Below are 7,472 nucleotides of genomic sequence, written 5' to 3'. Positions count from 1 at the left end.
ACACACACACACACACACACACACACACACACACACACACACACACAACACATAGATTGACGTAGCTAAACCAATCTCGTTATTTTTACTCAGCCAATTCGTTTTGAACGCATATCAATCTCCGTTATCAAGCATATGTCCTCTATAGGGCCATCATTGAAGACCATCTTCATAAACGATGAAATAAGTAAATATTGCTCTTAGTTTAAGCAAATATCTGCAGAGTGCATATCTGGGAAAGCCTACAAACGTGTAATCGCATATAAGGAATGATTTGGAAACATAAGACGCACGATCGATATATCAATGGTATATTGTACCAAGCATTCACTGGCATCAGAAACGAACGATCGCTTAATTCCAGGTGACACTTTCAATATTCACCACTAGTTTGCGTTCATTCACTTAGCCGATGTCAGGGATTGAAATTCTCTATCATGTAATCGAATATCGCATACAGTCTTATGATGATTGCGATTTAGATTAAGTTCGAAATTTTTTCTCGGTTTAATCGCATGTGCCTTAGTTTACTGTTCGGAACAGAATTTATCGATATGTTTGTTGAAAATTTGCAAGAAATCCTTGATCCATAGATTTCTTTAACATGAGTAAAAAGTTTGAAGCTAGTAGTGGAGCGCAGTACAAGCAATCTTTCTTTCGATGAAATAGGGGCGTCAACGACAACTGTATCTCGGCAGCTCGGAAGCTCTAATTTTTTCTTAGACTATATGAAATGTTGCGGGTGTTTTCACGTAAAAGCCTATCTCCAACTCAGTCTCAAAAGATAAAAGACTAATATTGTTAAGTGAAACAAAGACAAACACACTTCAAAATGTCTTAAATGGTTTGTACATGTTGTTTGCATTTCAATCATATTGAAATTCAAAAGTAAGAAAACTTTACAAATTCGGAAAAAATAATGACAAGTCTTCGACCTAACTTGCAATTTTTTTTTTTTTTGCAGTTTCGTCATTCCCACATAGTTGCATATGTATATAATGTTTATTAGCCGTTATCGTCTTGGTCGCTTTGGATCGTTTTCGCTGATTGTTGTCCACTCGACTGACTACCGCTTAGAGTCTAAAGCGTAGTGATGATTCCCCCGTTTCATCGATGCAAGCTAATGCGAGAGAGTTTTGCATTAATCTGAATTGTAGCGTCGTCATTAAACCCATTGTAACCTATCAATTACGTGACAGAACATACTTGACATATGTGATTTGAAAATTGGCACTGTTCACAGATCATATAGGCTTGTCAACAGTGTTGCCAAATATGGTTAAATGATATCTTATGTCTATTACTAGCTGGCAATCTGACTTAAGTGATAAGAAAAAATTTAAATTAATTTAATTCACCTAAGGGAAATTTACAACCTCGCAACAAGCTGATTACAGTGCGATTGGTTTTCATTTAAATTTCGAATTTAATCTCAATGACAAAGACAAAAATTCATTTCGCTATTCATTATCTGATCAGGAATATCGTAAAGAATCATGATCATCGATATATATATATATATGTTTGTGTTATAAATTATTCGATAAATCAAATATACTCTCTACAAGCGGTGCAACGAATGATAGATAGAATGGATGAGAAAGCTTGTTTGTATCTTGTTGATGTAACGTAATTTTTTATTATTTTTAAATTTTATTTACATAGAAATTACCATATAAAGTGTTTTCATTATTAGAGTTAATTAATGAACAAGTTCTCGTTTATTTTCCCCCAGAATAATCAAATTATTTAAAACAAACATAAATAATTTCTCATGTAAATAAACATCAAAAACAAAAAAAATAAATAAATAAATAAATAAATAAAAATAAACATTTATCGGAAACCATTCCAGTCAAATTCTGTAAAAATATTTCAAATTGAAAATCAATTACATGCCATCTCATCTCTTTTAATAGCGTGTCATGAACTTCCATCCATCCACCTTTCGGTAGCAAATACACACACTATGTACATGCGAATGATATCAATTGATTTAGCGAGTTATGGCATTCTCTTAAGCAAAATCTGATGAATTCTAATGGTATTTGGATTTTTATTAGTCCGCGAAAATTTGATTGGCAAGAAATTTAGACAAAATCAATTTTTTTTTTTTTTTTTTTTAATTAGCTATCTATTTGTAAATTATTGATTTTTTTTTTTTTTTTTTTTTTTTCTACTTAACAACTTTGCACTGGAATGACCCATAATTTAATTAAAACCAGCAGATGTGAGTTAATTTCATATAAAAATTGCTTGTGCGTAAAAAAGGCGCTTTTTTTTTTCCCAGTAACAATTATTGCTGTACATATTTAATGATTTATAACAATATTGTGCAACAATATAATGTTTATTGCCTTGCTATTTTGTTGTTGTTATCGGTTGATGTCTTTTCACACTATCAAACACTTGCCATAACTTGTGCATGACATGCAGCTTGTAACGTTTCTGTTCAAAATGGAAATATGGAAATGAGATATGATAAAGTAAATCCTGTACGCGAATAAAGAACAGGTCGCACAGAACAGGTCGTTACACTTTTTATACGTCTTACCGCAAGTTGAGAGGCATATTTATTGCTTTAAAACTTTTACAACGCCCAGAAGAGCGCGTCAGAGATCCCACAAAGTGTATATACCCTTATTATGCATTAAACTTTGAAGCGAGTTAAGTTTTGTCCGCCTGTACGTCTCGCTGTCTGTTTGTCGTGAGCATTCTCCTGGCCGTAAAAATGAGGCTATCCACTTCAAATTTCGCAGAAACTATCGCACACAAGCTGCTATGGAAAATGGGTCAAATCGGTCGAAGGACAGGCCTATAGTACCACGCCTTCGAGAGAACACCTTTGTTTTTCAAAAGCAATCAGATTTAGGATTTGTGCTCATTACATGTAAATTACATTTGACGGTATATTCGACGGGCGATACAAAGGGGGAAAAAATCGGCCATGCCTACTTAATTTTACAGATTCGCGGAAACAACATTCAAGAACCTCATAAATTATATGAATTCTTGGCTTGAATTTTTAAATTCGGAATGCGCCTACATGCATGTGCATTGATTCATCTGTCCGCCTGCCCATCTGCGTAACTGCGTAGTATCTGTGGCAAATATTCTTCCCTTCCCGCAAAAATTAAGATATCGCTTAGAAAAACTTGCAAAAAAATTTGAAAATGAACTAAACAGATCAAAGAATACGGCTACCACGATCACACATTTGAGAATAGCTTTGCTTGCCGGGTCTTTTTCGCCTGGCTGATAATCTACAACGGCTACACGATATAAATTTCCACAAATATAGCAAAAAATCCGCGCTCATCTAACATTATAGAATGTAGAAATGTGTATTATGATGATATATATTATGAAAAATTCGATCGCAATCGAATATAACCTTCATGGTTGTCATATATGTAACAACAATAACAACAATAATAAATAAATTGTTTTATTGTATTTTTTACTTTGTAGTGGTAAAATGTCCTTAAAATTTTTACATTTTCCACTATTTGCATTCATTAGCACTATATATAGTAATGAAATGAAAATACATAATGATTCAATTATATTCTTGATCGGCACGAATTAACTTAGCCACTTATATCGACTTATTTGTTATTGGAATCTTCAAAGTCGCCAAATGTAGGGGCGACCCTATTCATTTGTGGTCAAATATTCGGGGCACATCAAATATGAAGGATAACGTTCAAAACAAATTCGATCAATAAACACTCAATCACTCAATAAGTTCGTAGGCATATGGCATAGAAAAATCGTAACATTGTCACACATTAACATAACTTATAATGCGTTCATAGTGCATAAAAAACTACGCAAAATACTAATTGATGTAAGGTCAAAATCTAGCTGCTATAACCTGCACAATAAAAATCTTTTGAAAATTATATATGTAATAAATAAAGTTGTAGTACGTAGAGTTTTCGAATAAACACGTGGCAACATGGCTGCTTCAGTTTGGGAAACGAAAAGTACTCAAAATTTAGTTTAGTTAAACTCAATCGTATACGACATCGACAGATGACCGTTATATAAGGAGAGTAACACGATATTGAGTTTAATTTCCGGACACCATTTCGGTTGTTTACAAAGAATCTTAAACGGGTTAGAAAGCTCGTAATTTTATCCATATTGATCAAGCTTTACGAATATGAATATGAAATTTCTTGAAGAACATTTTGTGGACATTAAAGCTTATCTTACCAAACAAGGCTGGCGAGTGAATACCAAGTCCATGTCTTCGCTTAACTAGGAAAGCGATACATAATGTAAAAAGCCTTCGCAAAGGAAGGGCAATCTATTCTCATACCGTGGCAAAGAGACCAACGGATTCCATCCCAGCCCGTTCATCCAACAAAAAAACCCTTAAGTAAGGAGACAACACAATAGACGCATATTTCAATAGTGGCCTCACCGAACGCATATATAACCATTTTCTTATATAAAGATCATCAAACTCTTTCGACCATCTTTCGATAAAGCCAAGAGCAGCTTTCTTGCTTTATTTACAGTAAGCTCAATATATAAATTGAAACATAATCTTTGCTCAAATACAGCCAGCCCCCAAGTCGACGTATAACGTTATATTTTCCAATTTTTATGAATCTATAAAATATTCCTTAGATATCGATAGATTCTTCCTTGCGATGAGAGCTTCATACACTTACTTATTGAAGTTGAGCTTCATACAGTTAAACAATAAGTGTGCTGCCAAAGCGAATCAATCAAAATCAGATTGTAGACCATATGCGCCCGTTTCCACCTTGACAGAAGCGAACAGTTCAACTTCATTAGCATATATTTGTTTATAACTGGACTTAATCACCGATGGAAGATCATTGATATAAGGAATAAATGACAAAATATCGTGAATACCCTGCGAGACCACTGAGATACCAGTAAGGGAAGCAAGGTTCGAGGAGATAGAGCTGAACCAAACTCTAAAGAATCTATTCTGCAGATAGATTTGATCAAGATAGACTCAATAAATCTGTGGGGAAATCGGAGGGTTGAAGCTTAAGAGTAGTAACTTATAATTAACTCGATCAAAAACCTTGGGATGTGAGATAGACAAGAATGAGAATATGAGAACTAAATTCGAACAGATCCGTTACAGTTGATCTGCCGTTGAGAAAGGTATGCTGAAGCGAACAGATAAGCGGATTAATGGCGAATTCTAATTGTTGAGTAACAATCCTTTGGCGATTTCACGTTCGTTCCCGCAGTTCTCAGCTAGCTGTCTACTCCCATCACTTGCGCAATGGAATCAGAAAGCAACCTTCCCATGCAACTCAAGGAAGAGATATATAGCGTAGATCTTCTGCACACGACATAAGAAGACCACGAAATATGCCAACATTTGATGACATACTGCCGGCCATTAGTTGTTTTTGTGAGACCATCTAGGTTATATATGTCAGAGATTATACTACTTTGTATTTCTTTCTTATGAGCTTCATTTTTCGATTGTCTTAAATCGTCCGGGGGGTCGAACTTATCAGGCGGCTTGAAAAGTTAAGTAGTAAAAGTCAAAAGTCATTAACTTAAACTGTAACGCTAGAACTACCGCACTATGGGTCACTATGGGACCCAAAATTCAAAAACCATTCGAATTTGAAAGGAATCGTTATAAATGGTATAAAGGTTTGTCGAAAATTGCATCACGGAATAGATATTTATAGGCGAAAATATCCAAAAAAAAAATTGAAGACATTTTTGTTTACCTCAATTATCAATTTTCTATGTAAGCGGGTGTGTGCGGGTAGATCATAAGCGTTTTAATTTCATATTCTTAATCGATCAAGGAATGTTTTTGCCGAATTTCAATTTCCTATCTTCATTCTTATGACTTAAGCGATTGCACAAAAGTTAGAGGTTATCGAACGATTCATAGAAGCGATCGAAACTGATACGTATACGGAAAACGGCGTTAGTTCTGGCGTTAATGACATTTGTCTCGAAATTATGTTTTTCGCATTGACGCTACTTCGAATATGTCTCAAGTGTTAAACGACTGACTGCTGACTGATTGTCAACTTTTAGCCAAGCAAGTTCATTTTAAATTTTATAACCGATTCTTGTTTAATTTTTAGGAAAAGTAGTTTAAATCAACTTTTTTACTAAAGTCGGCGCCACTTCTTTCAAAAAAAAAAATAATAATAATAATCCTATAGATTTCATTAAATGTAAAAAAAAGGGTAAAAAATTTTTTCCAATGCATTTGGGCTTCTTTCAGTTGAAGGAAGGAAGGAAGGAAGGAAGGAAGGAAGGAAGGAAGTAAGGAAGGGAGGAAGTCTTTCATAAATAAAACCAAGAAAATTACATAACATCGCTTAACGAAATTTTCGAGAAACTTGCTACCCAAGTAGTGTGCCCTTCAAGTGTGGGATGAAAGAAAGCAATCATTAGGTATCGCAACTAGAAACTCTTTGACCGATCGACTCGTTCGTTTCGTAACGTTCAACGTTTCTTACGCTCGGAGAAGCAATTATTTTCGCTTGTATTTCAAAGTCGATTTATTTATCGTAGATTCGTATAATTTAATGTCGCTCGTTATTTACCTTCCCTGATATTTTCATTTCTTACACTGCCCTAAATTCATTGTAATTAAGTACTTCGAAGGCGAAGGGCTTTTATTAGATTGGCTCCATTTTCAAATTACTGCGGAATTCTTTACTTGATGGTTCTCGTTAACGAAGGTACATTACAAGTTGATGGTACTCGATAGAGTTATTATGTTATACCCACCCAAATATTCCATTGTAAATACAACTGACCGAGAAGTCCAACTCGATACGAAAGGAATTGAGTGCCATCAGCCGCAAATGCGATCCTGCCGTCTTTGCCTTCCGTCTGATCGTACGATTGCTCGATAAGGAAAACGAGAAGTAAACAGGCCCCAGCTTCAATTTCGCAGGTATTTGTCTCGTTGCATAAGTCAAGAGTGTTTTCTGCTAGAGAAACTGAACTTTAGCTGAAACGATTAGGTTCGGAAATAAGGTACAAATCAAAAATTTTGCAATTTTGCTTTGCAGTTCTTCTTCTTCTTATAACGGCGACCAATGGAAAATCTACTTCTCCTCCTGTACTGTCCTCGATTAGATTACATTAAGTGAGCTTTCCGCATGCTATGTTCATGCAAAAGCTTGCGTTTAAGATAGGGTCGATGGTATGATTATCAGCATTGTTGCCCTCGAGGTTGAAGTTATCTTACAGCTATGCAGTTGGATGCTTACGTTTGCAAAACACGTTCTGCCATTTGTGGTAAAGTGCTGTTTTAGTTTGTTCAACTTTAAAAAGGATTTATTAAAAAGCAATAAACACGAACAGGTGATGGATGTCTGAAGGGTCGGTTTAAATTGAGTAAAATATTTTCATTTTTTTTTTTTTTCCTTTAATGCAATTCATTCATATTTATTATGTTTTATTTTCATAATTTTTTAGTATAGTGTTGG

Source organism: Glossina fuscipes, unplaced genomic scaffold (genome assembly GCF_014805625.2).
Source record: "Glossina fuscipes isolate IAEA_lab_2018 unplaced genomic scaffold, Yale_Gfus_2 1, whole genome shotgun sequence".
Taxonomy (NCBI): Eukaryota; Metazoa; Arthropoda; class Insecta; order Diptera; family Glossinidae; genus Glossina; species Glossina fuscipes.
This window is presented reverse-complemented; position numbering follows the sequence as displayed.